At 35.0% G+C, this 14,313-nt stretch overlaps 1 non-coding gene across 1 annotated transcript; it reads right to left on the reverse strand.

Moving 5' to 3' along the window:
- Positions 1 to 13,385: 13,385 nt before the first annotated feature.
- Positions 13,386 to 13,491, reverse strand: LOC128042670 (small nucleolar RNA R71). Its single transcript, XR_008198185.1, has one exon. It is a non-coding gene; the product is annotated as a small nucleolar RNA R71 (small nucleolar RNA).
- Positions 13,492 to 14,313: the final 822 nt, after the last annotated feature.

Consider the following 14,313-nt stretch of genomic DNA (forward strand, 5'->3'; position numbering starts at 1 on the left):
CTCGTGTTCCATTCGTAATTAATAATAAAAATATTTCATATGTCATCCATGATGCATGTTGATCAAAACAATTCAACTTTTCTTTTTCCCATTTCAATTGTTAGAAACTCCATCATTCACGTTTGTTGTCCTTCAATTTCAATAGCGAAGAAGTCGCTTCAAATGGCATTAGTGTGGATTGGATGATGACTTTGCCATGGAGTCGATATGAAAATTCATCCATTTGCCTCATTTCGCAATTTATTTCCCAACAACGGCCGAATGAAGGTGGATTCCATGTCATTATTTTCGATTAATTGAATAGATTGGTTCATTTTCGACAGATACTTGCTCTCTTCACTTTTTCCTAGGATAACCAGATACAATCCACCATTATCAATGTCTGCTCCTACTACCTCAAGTTTCACATATTTTGCAAGCTATATTCAAAGTCACTCCTACCCCGCAAAGTATGATTGTAGGCAACAATGTATGGGTTAAAAGTTAAGGCTTACCCTCCCAAGTAGAATTCTTCACCCAATGTAACAAGAGCTATTAAAGCCGCAAGTCAAAACTCAAGCATTTAAGTATGACTAAAATAAGTCAAAACTCAAAATTGAAATCACAAGCATAAAAGGTCGACTCAATCTAGGAAACATATGAAATGAAACATGTAAGGACAACCAAATGAAAATGGAATTAAATTATCAAAGAGTCTTACCACCATAACCATTAGCGCCTTCGACACTTTTTAACATTTTGAACATCTTACCAACATTGAACACACTAAAGATTGCTTAAATATGTTAATGGAACAAACACCAATCATAACAATTTCCACCAGCTCTTGCAAAAATGGAGAAAGCATCATACAAGCAATTAATCTAGCAAATATAGCATAGAAACACAAGACTAAAAGATCCTTAAAGCATATATCTTTTCGCTTTCTTAACTATTCTATGTCAAGCAATTGATCTTGGCAAAATATATGAAATGGGAAACACTAGAACAAATATTTCATCTCGTTCAAATGGCCAAATCATGCAAATAAGGAGTCAATTTCCTAGAAAAGAAAAAATGTTACCTAGTAATTTGTGTATCTATGCCATGTTCTGCTAACAGTCATGTTATCATCATATAACAATTCATAATTAATAATTCATATTTTACAGATTTTGAATAACACATCTTCTTGTCATGTTTGAGTTATTTATCTGTGTATGAATATGATGTATCATTTCATCTCTAATATTGCTAGTTCTAAAGGGAAACTCTCGAGATCATAATTAGATAGCTACAAAATCATTTCATCTCTAATATTGCTAGTTCTAAAGGGAAACTCTCGAAATCATAATTAGGTAGCTACAAAATCATACATAAATTAGACTCAGTACCTTGCTTTTCGATTTCCATGTCTGAAACCTTGCTTGTCGATTTCCATGTCTGAACCAACCTGCAAAAGACGATGAATCAGGCTGGTTCAAAGATGCATATTTGTACCATCAGACTTAACCGAACTTGGAAGTACCTTCTCATCTAATCGACCTTCAACATGAATAGACTGGATCTGCATATATAATGTTTGAGATTTTCAGTGCCGACACCTAATCTCAAACTTCATGGCTGTTCTTCAACTTAAATTTCAAATTATATTCAAAAGCACTAATTTTCAAATTTTCATACCTTTAGCTTCAGAGCTGGGAACCCATTCAGCAGTAACCAGTGTATTGACATTCAAGGATGTGGCATCTACATTGTCATTTATAAAATTAGAAAACAAGTAAAATAATTGACACCTCCAGTGAATAACTTATCTCGAAGTCATGCCACCATACAAAGCAAATGATCCATCAAAATAGGTTTTGAGACCAGTCCATTGTTCTTTTAAACATACATAACAATATAAACAACCTCAAATTTAGCACAACTCTAGGAGAGTAATTTCAATGGAATCTAGAATGCAGAATCAACTGCAATGCAAATGTAAGCTTAAGCATGCTAATGCTACTACTGAAATTGCTTCCTATTGAGACAATCAACCTGAACTTTTCACTTTCACAAATGGATAACCAATAAGCATAAAATTCCCACAACTTAGAATTTTAAGGCTATTTTCAGTACCCACATTTTTTTCTAGAAACGCAGACAAAGACACCAGATCAACCAATCAAAATGGTACCTAGTTGATCCCAAATATTCGATTAACGGAAATAAAATTAAATCCGATTCGCAAACTCTAAATCGGGTGAAATATCAAGTAGTTCCAGAAAAGAATAACTTCAAAATCATTTCTTCCTAAGCACCCAAGCACCGAAATATAAAATCAAACAATAAATCGTGAAATGGATGTGAGAAAAAGGGGTGACCTTGGAAGGATCAACTTTGGGGAAGCTTTTGAAAACGTCAAGGACTCTGTCGATTACTTCTTCTTTAGTAAGGTGATCGTCGTTGCACTGCTATGCCTCTAATTCCAAAAAGACCAAGATGCAACAAAAACAAAAAATTTGATACTCTGGAAAACTAACCTGTAACCAGGGAAATCGGGGAAGAGTGCGATGAACAAGAACCTAAAATGAGAAAAGGGAAATCGATTTTAAATGAACAGTGAAAATACCTCTGGAAATCGGTTTCTCCTTCTTGATAAAATGAAGAAAATCAAAGAAACGATGAACAATAATCGACGACAGAGTGAGTGGAAGGGAAAAGAAATTACCTGTGCAAGGAAGCGTGGGAGAATCGGAGTGTTGAAGACGAGGGCAAAAAACGGAAGAGAAAAAAGGGAAAGACGCGGAATGGGTAATCGGAGCTAAGGGGGCATAATGCCTATTACGCGCAATCAATGTAATGGGGGAGTAACCGATTCGGGGGGGGGAATGGGAAAACAGCGAACCAAACAACCGTTTTCTGGTGGGCCCGCTGCATAGGGGGAATACGCATGCATTCCCCCCAACCAAACACGCTGTAAATTTTGAATTTGCTTGGTAGGGAAGAAAAGTGATAGGAAAGAGAATAGGAGAGATGGTCATTTTCCATCCTAATGGACAAAAACCAATGCTTCCAAAGTGGAATGAAGATAGGAGAGAAAATGAGAAAGAAGAATATGTTAGTTTAAATTATACAATTTTCAAATGTTTTCTATTCCTTCCCTCCATTTTTCAACTCTACTAAGCAATAAAAGGAAAGAAAATTACTTTTTGTTTCCATTTTTCATCTTGCCTACCAAGCACACCTGTGGAAAGAAAATTATATTTTTCATCTTCTTATTTTTCAACCATTTCAATTTTCCATATTTTCAATTTTCTTTCCATTCTATCAAGCAAAGCCTAAATAGACCGTAGTTGCTTGAGCTCGAAAACTAATGGCTCTTCAATTGAAAGCTTCATAACCTTCAAAGTCCCCAAGACAATCCTAATTATTCAAACTTGGATATAGATTCTACATGCTTCGGAATTGAGTCTAATGCTTTTATGAATTCTTGAAACTATTTAAAACTTTATCAGTTTTAGACAACAAAATATGTTTCAAAGAGTTGATAGAAAAAACATTCTCAAAAGAAACCCTATCTAACATATGAACTAAAAAAATTCTTCTAGATCATTTGGATATTTCAAAGAAGAAAAAATATTAAAAGTTGCTTGTTGATCATTCACCCTCATTATAAGTTTACCTCCTAAATATCAATTAGTACTCTTCTAGTTACAAGGAATGGCCTGCCAAATATAAATGGAACCTCTAAATCTTCCTCCATATCTATAATGGTGAAATTTGTCAGAAAGATAAGCTTATCACACAGAGCTTTATTAGCAATTTGTGGTATGACTAATGTAGGCATAATATTCCCCATATCTAACTTCCAAGCTATAGAGAAGGGCATTAAGTTTGTAACAGCCCGTTTTGCAGTGGTGTTGGTGGTTTTAGAATCCCATTTCTGATGATCAAGTCTGTAAATATTATTTTTTAATACTTACGATTCTTATTTAGTAATATATTGAATTAAAATATAGTAATTTTATTGAATTGATATTTATTTAGAGTACAAGGATTAAATCGTAAAAGTAGTAAAAGTTCAATCGCTATGAAATTTTAATTAGCTAGAGGACCAATTAAGCAATTAGACACTTTAGTTTAAATAGTTAGTAATAATCAAAATTTTACAATCATCTACTATCATACCAAATTGATAGTAAATACAATCAACCTATATATATGCTCATAACCAATCACTTGTATTTTTACAAGCTCAAGCACACAATTGACAAAAAAATTAAAAGAAAAACATAAAAATTGAAACAAATTTTCTATGTTACCTCCTACACTTTAGATAACAAATTGTTCTCAATGTGTAGCCTTGAAAGGATAAGGAAAGAAGTTACCCAATTGATCGTGGTAGTTCTGTAAACTGTTTGTGGGTGCTTCCTCCTTTGATCATTGTGAGTTCTAAATTTTGTGCTTCTTCCACGTGGGGTTCCTACATATAAAACTTAAAACAAAAAAATAAAGTAAATAAAAATCTACTCCTATAAACAAAAGTTAACACAAATTATCCCAATGGTTACATTCTTTAAAAATAAAAGTTTAATCATCTTCCTGAAAGTCCATCTCCTCATCCTCCTCTCCTTCCTCATCTTCGCTTTCTTCTTCACTTTCATGCTCTTCTTCTTGATGCGTTGGCCCGAACATATTCGACGTATAATTAGGTACTCTAATGTTGTTTTGCTGTGCAAATTCTTGAAAAATTGGGCATGATTCTTGCATCCAGTGTATCATCCAATCCAACTTTGAATATCTACTCTTGCCAATTTCCTATCGGGTTGTCGATTTTGCATTCCTTTGAGATGAGACTAGAGTAGTCATCTTCTCTTGTTGGTGTTTGTTCCACTCTTTTAATTGTTTCACTCGAAGCTCTATGTACTACGTATACAGTGTATCTCCAATTACGCTTTGGGATGGCTTCGTGGACTGCTCAGTAGACACCATTGGAATACCCACTCTTTTGCATAAAGTTGCCACTAAGTGGGGAAAGAAAACTCCCACTTTCTGGTTGCTGACACACCGTTTCATATTTTGGTATCCATGTTCTGATGCATATCTGTTTCTTCTACAATGTCTTTCTCATAAAATGGAGCTTTATAAAATTCGCAAATAATTCTAGCGGTAATTCGTACTTCCTTCCCTAGTATTGGTACTGTTTCCCAAGTTAAGCCTTCAGTCCTTTTAGACTCTTAGTCCCTCAAAGATGCATAAAATTCTTGAACTATCGGGACCACATCAGAATATTTTGGGATCACACAGAAACGTTCCCATCTATGGTATCAGACCAAAGGCCAAACTTCCAGGCAAAGAACCATAGACGATTCAAATCCCTTCTCTTGAATAAATGTTTTTCCCTAAAGTTCTAGAAAATATTTTTCAACATTTTGATTCAGGAAATTAGAGGGATTTGGAACCGTTAATGGTTTCGGTTCATTAGTTCTCCTAACTTTTCTTGGAGGCATGTTCAATGGTGTTTTAGGCTAATACTAATAAACTAACAGCAAAATTTTCAATCGAACAATAAAAAGATGAGTTAGGAACCTTTAATCTTGGATAATTTCTTTAGAATTCCTTGAAAAGTTCGACTATTGTCTTTCCTTTGATTGTTTTCCAGTTATTTCTACACGAAATTAATTTAAAAGTAGGAATTTGCAACAAAAAAATTATGAAAAGTAAAAAAGAGGTTTAGGATTTAGGAGGTTTTAAGAAAGTTTGAAGGATTTGGGAGAGTTTAATTGCTAAAAAGGGTTTAGTCTTAGGTTAAAATAGTTTCTAGGTTTTTAAAATGGTATTTTAAAGCTAAAAATCAGGTTAAAAAATGGTTTATGCCGTCAGGTTGCGCAATCAGGTCGGGTCAACTATGCAGAAATTGCAGCGATGTCGCGACATAGGGGTTCCATGTTACGACATCCCTGACAGTTTGCCGTTGTCGCGACATCGGGGTTTGATGTCACAACACACTCTTAAATTTTGGAAATTTGGGTAGACTGTCTTTTGCATTGTGACATTTAGATGATTTTCTCGATCCTTTGCTACTGGACGCGGTGTTGTGACACGGAAGTTTCGTGTTGCGACGGCAACTCTATTTTGAGGCAAATTTCTGCTCCCAAAGTGTTCTCGATTCCTATAAAATACAATGTGAATAAAAATTATAGTCTAAGTTAAGTAGATAGTTAAATTATACAATAATATACATAAAATTAGAGTTTAATTAAAATTGTCAAGTTTTGCTGCCAAATTCATCTGTTAGCTTGATTAGTGTTCCCAATGATGCTCTCTTTGTCTTTTTTCTATCAGTGTTTGTCCAGCATCCATCAGGCCATTTCACCTTCTTGCACTGATCTCGCTCTTTGAATTTAGTTTTTGACCTGCATTAATCACGAAAAATACTTCCCCTGGCTCAGGGTTGTTAGGGATTTTTACAGATATTTTATAACATTGTCTCCCTAATCTCTTTCTATCTACCTCATCTTGTTGGTGACCACATTTAAAAATTTTAGTTTCACCACTGATCTTCATGGTTAATTCATTCTTTTCCATATCAATGGTAGATTTTGAAGTTGCTAAGAATGGTCTACCTAACAAGATAGGTATCTCACGGTATTCCTGAAAATTGAGTATCACAAAATCTGCTGAAATAATGAAGTTGTGCACTTTGACAAACACATTTTCCAATACTTCCTTTAGATGCATTGAAGATTTTTCAGCTAATTGTAATGTGATTTGAGTGTTATTGAGGTCTCCTAGCCCGAGTTTTTCATATATAGATAAGGGCATTAAGTTTATTCTAGCTCCTAAATCACATAGGGCTTTACCAAAGTGAATATTCCCTATCTCTATGGGGATTGCAAAGCTTCTCAGGTCCTTAAGTTTTTGGGGGACCTGTCTAGATATAATCACACTACATGAGGCACTTATGTTAACTTACTCTCCTATTTTAATTTTTTAGGGACTTTTTCAATCAAATAAATAAGAGGCAAGTTAAAATTTAATGTTTTAAATAAGTTCAGGAAACTTACAAGTTCATATTCATCCCGCCTTTGTTTCTCCTCCAACCATGAATGGAATGGTACTTTTACAGGTTTGAGTTCTTTAACTGGTCCATCTCTCGGCTGAATTACCGGCTTGGCTATCTCCTCTGGTTTCGATTCTTTGTCAACTTCTTAGGGGTCTTCTCGAACATCCTCAGCATTCTCTCTGGTTCCCTCATGTGTTAGGGTCCCTGGGCTACTCAGTGCTTTACCCGAAAGGAGTGCAATTGCTTTCACATACTCCTTCCCTTCCCTTCGAGGATTATCTTCAGTATTACTAGGAATGCCAATGCAATTTGTCTCTTAATGTCTCCCATCATACTCATCAATTTACTCATCTAATCTTCTAATTTAGTCAATGTTTTTGTGGATTTGGTGCACTCAGATTGCACCAGTTTCACATTTGTCCTTATTTACTACATTTCCTCATTGATCCGATCCAAGCGTTGGCCAAATACAATATGGTCATTTGGGTTGGCCCTTTCTTGAGGCTTTTGTAAATAAGGAGGTTGATAATTAGAATTTTTAACCTGGTTAGGATTATTACCTGCTCCCTGGTTTCCACCCCATCTCAAGTTCAGGTGATTTCTCCATTTGGGATTATAAGTATTTGAATAAGGGTTTCCACCCATATTCCCAATGTTGTTCACATCCTCGATAGGATTATTCCTATAATGGAATAGAGGTTTGTTTCATCCATATATGGACGATACACCAGATGAGGACTCTATATGGTTGAGTCTGTCCACTATTTGTTGGAATCTATCATATTCTTAGACAGCTTTTACCGTAGATGGCTTCTGGCCATATCTGTAACGTTCAGTTGGTCACTGGCAAGAATTTATTTCTATATTCTCCATTAATTCATACGCATCATCGTATGTTCTATTTATTAGGGCTCCTTTTATGCTCCATCCAATCCTAATTGTGCGTGTGCATCCAACCCATTATACAACATTTGCAGTCGTAACCACTCAGGTAATCCGTTGGTATATCTGAATTAGCATTTTAACACGCTCCCAAGCTTTATAAAAATTTTCTCCTTTTAATTGTTTAAAAGTCACAATCTCCCTCCTTAGTTAGGCTGGTTTACTAATAGGGAAGAAATTTTGTAAGAATTTTCCTGCAAGTTCATACCATGTCATGATAAATCCTAGTGCCTACGAATCTAACCAAGAGAAAGCATTATGTATTAAGGAAAAGGGGAACAATCAAAGATGAATAGAATCATTGTGTCCTCCATCATTATGCCTCTAAACTGCAAATTGTTCTGGATCTTTGTTGGTTTGGTCTCAAAATTATTAGCCATGATGGCTGGCCTTGTTATGCTTCCTTGAACCATCTCTAGACTTGGTAGCACATAGTCCCTTAGGGTTCTTTCGTTGCGCGCCATATGTTTATTTTCGGATGGCTATGGTGGTGGTGGTAGATCTTCTGCATTATTATTTTTAATTTTGTCAAATAGCGGGTTGTCTCATGGTGGTAAATTGCCTACAGTAGGCAGTTGGTTCTACTTCTGCTGTTGCTACTGCTGTTACTATCGATAATTCCTATGAGGTATTTTTTCTGGATCTGTGGTTGGCTCTATAGGTGCTCCCCTACTACGAGTCATACACTAAACCAGAAAGAGAATACAAGATGTTAGAAACAATAAGAAAAATAAAATCTTATCGATAATGAAAAATTTCCTAATTATTTTAGCAACTACAAAAATTAAAATCAATCTAGTGACGTTGCCAACAAGGCAATGACGCCAACAACTTGACCACCTCTGGACGTACCAACGTCCGGAGTAAAAATCCTATCGCAAGTATACGGGTCAAGTTGTAATATAGTTACAATGAAGTAGGTAAGTACTCCAAGGATCGTACCCAAGGTAATCGATCACTAAATTAATCCTATCCTAAGCACAAATAGAGCTAATTAGTACTTAAATAAATTATATTATGACAAAACATAAATAATTTTTTTGGTATTTTTATAAATAAAGAATAAAATAATATAAATGGAAAAACTTTGGGCAATTTGCTATGGAAACTGAATTAGATCTGAGCATGGGTGACTAGCTCACTTCGGTAATCATAACTAACTGTTGCTTTAGGTTCTTTGTTCAATCAACTAGCCGTTATCCTAGCAGGATCTCTCTATCTTCCACTAAAATAATGAGTCGGTAAGAACTACTTATCTCTCAAACTCACAGTCTAGACCGGTTCAGGGTTAAGGTGTTCACGGATAGACCATACCAATTTTGGGTTAATTCCCACCTAGATGACTTCTTAGGGTCGCCAAGCCTAGGTTTAAGCTTTTCCTCTTCCAAATAGTTGATCCGCTAAGAAAAATCTGCACAACAATCAATTAAACATACCTTCACTCACTAATCCACATAAGAGAATTAGTTCCTCATGGATCTCAAAAACATAATAAACTTGATGCAAAAGATGAACATTAATAACAAATCAAGAGACAAAGGTTTAAGATAATCCTAAATTGTATTTAATTGAAGCATGAAATCACAAAAAGTTTATCAAGTTCCACAAATCAGATCCCTCGACAAATGCAAAACTGAAAATAACTTAAAGCTTAAGAAAAAAGGGAAAAACTAAAAAATAAAACTATAAAGAAAATTATACAGTATGAAAAACTGTTCATAACAAGTGTCCAATGAGCCTATTAATAGAGTTAGGGTTACCGTCTTCCTCAACCCTAAGTCAGTTCATGCTTTTGTGTTTAATATTTGATTGTGCAGACCAAAATGCCCTTGGCTCATAAGTATTTCTCGTATAGGATTGGTGTCACGACACCTTAGTGGTTGTGTCGCGACAATGAAGGTAGTCTTGGAATTCTTGCTTTCTGCTCCCTATGTTGCGACATTAAACTCCTCGTGTTGCAACACAACGACCAATATTGAGTTTGTACGCCCTCTAATAGTCTTCTGCACACCCAGAAAGTGTATTAGCTCACCCTTAGGCCTCATTCGACCCCTAAGGTCAATAAAAGACGCAAATTACACTTTTTATTGAATGTAAACGAAACTAAGAAAACTTAATTAAAACATAATAAAAATGCTTATATTCAAGCTCCTCAAGTGCAAAAACTAGTTTAATCTGTTACACCGAAATACGACATATCATATATCAACCAAAATAATACATTCAAACCAAAGTAATATGCCTTGAATGGTACCTCAACATAATCAACCTAGCATACTTCATTTAACCATTTAAAACATCTTGAAATAACTCAAATATCAACCATAAAGACATACACCAAAACTTACCAAATTAATTTAAGTGCAATACAAACCATCCATTTTTTCACTACCATTTACCTACCAAACTCATCTCATGATATAACACCTACTCACCATTTAAATCATTAAGCATACATACCAAACTACTCAACAAGATTACATTAACATGACCATTTCTATGATACAAACATATATATATACACATGATTCTCAAAATGCCAACAAAATCCAAAAGTTAACTTAGCATAAACAAATGACTCTTTTGGTAAATGCCATTAATAACTAAAACATCACCAACACTTGAGTCTGAGATTGCCGCTGGATGCTGAAGTTGACAATCAAACCAAAAAGAACCTAACCTACGCATGAAAAATAAAACCGTACACTGAGTATAGCTTAATGATATTTCTATAATTTGAACATTAAAACATAATATATTTCATTCAAATGCATGAGTTAAAAGTAATTGGTAAGATGCAAATTATCATGTAAACTTTTACTATTTCTTAGTTTCATTACCCGAATCTAACAAATGTCACTAGTATAAGGCATAACACTTCTATTTCATAAACATTTGAAATATTAAGCATTAACTATTTCATTTCATCTCAATTTCCATCTCATGAATTCAAAGAATATAACCATCTTTAGTTCTATTCATTTCACATATCGCTATTCCAATTCCAAGTTTTATTTCCTTATTAACCTGACTCGAACTCAGACGGATACATGGATCCAACTAACACACCAATTTGGCACTCTGTGCTTGTTGGATAAATCCGAAAATAATAAGTTACACCCTGCACTGGATTATCAAAATTGACAATAGATGCACCCAACACTGGTCTGTATAACTGACAAATGTGAGGTCCAGCACTCTGATCTGTCGTAATTCAGTATAGCAAATTAAACTAGTTTTCATACTTAAGGAGCTCAAATACAAGTAATTTCATTATGTTTTAGTTAGTTTTTCTATTTTAGTTTTAATTCAATAAAAAGTGTAAATTCAGTCCTTTTATGACCCTAGGGGCCGAATGAGGCCTAAAGGTGAGCTAATGGACTCAGTGAGTGTGCAGGACATCATTCAAAGGCAAAATAACTCAAGGATGGTTGTCGTGTTATAACACATAAATCCTAAAGTCGCAACATAGGGAGCATAATACAAGAATTTCAAGACTACCTTTAGTGTTGCGACATAGCCAAAGGATGTTGCAACCCACCCTTGTAGCCAAACCTAGACCAAATTATATTGCCTTTGATGTCATGGCATAGGCATTAGGGTGTTGCGACACCAACCCTGTACAGGGACAATTATGAGCAAAGAGTGTTTTGGTCCGCACGATGAAAATTAACACAAAAAGTCAACAAACCTAGGGTGAAGATGACGACTACCCTTAATTATATAAATAGGATCATTTAGCACTTTTTAGAGGGGAGTTTTCAGATTCTAAATTTTTCCTTGTAATTTAGTTTTTAGTTTTTCTTTCTTTTATTCTTTTGATTTTTTTCAAGTTATTTCCATTCGTGTACTTCGGAGAGCTTGATTTGTAGACGCAATCAAAATATTGTGGATTTTTGCGATTTTATTAATCAAATACAATCAGGGTTCTCTTAAATCTTATTCATGATCTATTCTTTATGCATATCTTATTTATCAAATTTATTGTATTTATGGATTCCATGAGGAACTAATCTTCTTATGGGGGTTAGTGAGTAGAGGTGTGATTAACTAATTATTATGTAGGATTTTCTTGGTGGGTCAGGTGTTCGGGAGAGGAATAATATAAACCTTAGGCTTGACAACCCTAGGAAGTCATTTAGGTGGGAATTAACCCAAAATTGGTATGAGTTATCTGTGAACACCTTAGCCCAGAATCGGTCTAATCTATAAGGTCGAGAAATAAGTAGTTCTTGCCGACTCATTAGTTTAGTGGAAGATTGAGAGATCTTGCTAGGGTAACAACTAGTTGATTGAATAAAAATTCGGAATAGGAGTTATTTATGACCATCGTAGCGAGCTAATAACCCATACCTAAATTTGATTGAGTTTAGATATTAGTTTTATGAAGTTCACACCTTTATGAAATTTTTATTTATTTATAAAAACCTAAAAATCTCTTATTTATGTTTATTCGTAATATAATTTATTTAGATTAATAATTAATTCTATTTGTGTTTAGGTTAACATTAATTTAGTACTCGCCTCCCTTGGGTACGATCCTCAGAGTACTCACCTACTTCATTGTAAAAACTATATTACAAACTGACCCGGATACTTGTGAACACCGCCTTATTCTTACATCTTTAGTTGCAATATACACATTCTGGGCGTTGGTACGTCTAGAGGCAGTCAAGTTGTTGGCCCAATTTCTATAGAGGCAACGCTAGTAGATTAATTTTAATTTTTGCATTTTTATAGAATAACTAGGAAATTTATAAATTCTAGGTACAATTTTTTTACTTTATTTTCACTAAGGTCTTTTATTTTCTTTTTGGTTTCAATGTACGACTCGTAGTCAGGGGACACCTATAGAGCCAGCCACTAATCTAGAAAGACAAATACATTGAAACCACCGACAATAACAACAACAACAGATGTAGAACCAACCACATGTTGGTTACCACCACCACGAAACAATCCCCTATTCAACAAAATTAACGAACTTAACATTCAAGACTTACCACCACCATCACTGCAATTACCGTTAAACCAGCATATGGCATGAGAAGAAAGAACCCTAAAGGATTACGCACTATCAAATTTAGATATGGTTTAAGGCAACATCACAAGACCAACCATTACAAAAAATAACTTCGAGATGAAACTGGCCATGATCTAGATGATTCAAAACAATTTACAGTTCAGAGGCATTATGACGAAGGACCCGAATCAGCATCTAAAATGATTCCTTCAGGATACGTTTAAGTATAACGGGGTCATTAATGATGCTATTCGCCTTCAACTATTCCCCTTCTTCTTGATTGATAACGCGTTTACTTAGTTAGATTCGCAGGCAACAAGATCCATCACCACACGGAATGAACTTGCAAAGAAGTTTCTACAAAAGTTCTTTCCAATTAGTAAGACAATCCAACTAAGAAAAGAGATTGCTATCTTTAAGCAGCTAAAAGGAGAAAGCTTTCAGGAAGCCTGGAAAAATTTTAAAATATAGATAAAATATGCCCACACTATGGTCTACCCGAGTGGATGAGATTGCAGATGTTTTACAATGGGTTGGATGCACACGCACGTTCAGGAGTAGAAGAAGCCGCAGGAGTAGCTCTAATGAACATAACGTAAAGGATGTGTATGATCTAATTGAAAACATGCCAATGAATTCCTGTCAGAGGCCAAATCAAAGATTTAGTTATGGCCAGAGACCGTCAACGGTAAAATTTTTCCAAGAAGATGATAGATATGAACAAATTTTTGACAGACTTAACTGCATAGAGTCTGTATCCAGTGCTTTGTCGACGTTCGAAGGACATAAACCTTTCACCCGTTATCTTAATAATCCAATCAAGAACATGAAATACATTGGGAATAGGGGTGGAAACCCTTATTCAAACACTTATAATCTCGGCTGGAGAGATCACCCAAATCTGAGATGGGGCGAAAACAAGGGAGGAGGTAATAACTCTAATTATGCCGAAAATAATACTTAACAACCTCATTATTTACAGAAACCTTAGGAAAGGGCCAACCCAAATGACCATACTATATGTGGTCAACATTTGGATCAGATCAAGGGGAAGATGCAATCAATGAGGGCTGATGTAAAACAGGTGCAAATTGAGTGCACCAATACAACAATGTAAATACCCCTAACCCAAATTCGTCGCCGGAACAAGGTTACGGAGCATTACTGGAGTTTACAAATTAAATACGGTCATTTCTCAACTTTTCAAATTTTTTTCTTAGAAGTTGGGGACACATGCCCGTGCCTCTACTCGTGTTAATGGAAAAAGGTCATTATTAAACAAAATACCTATACATGCCACTATATCCAAAATCCAATC

Source organism: Gossypium raimondii, chromosome 7, assembly GCF_025698545.1.
Source record: "Gossypium raimondii isolate GPD5lz chromosome 7, ASM2569854v1, whole genome shotgun sequence".
In the NCBI taxonomy this organism is placed as follows: domain Eukaryota; kingdom Viridiplantae; phylum Streptophyta; class Magnoliopsida; order Malvales; family Malvaceae; genus Gossypium; species Gossypium raimondii.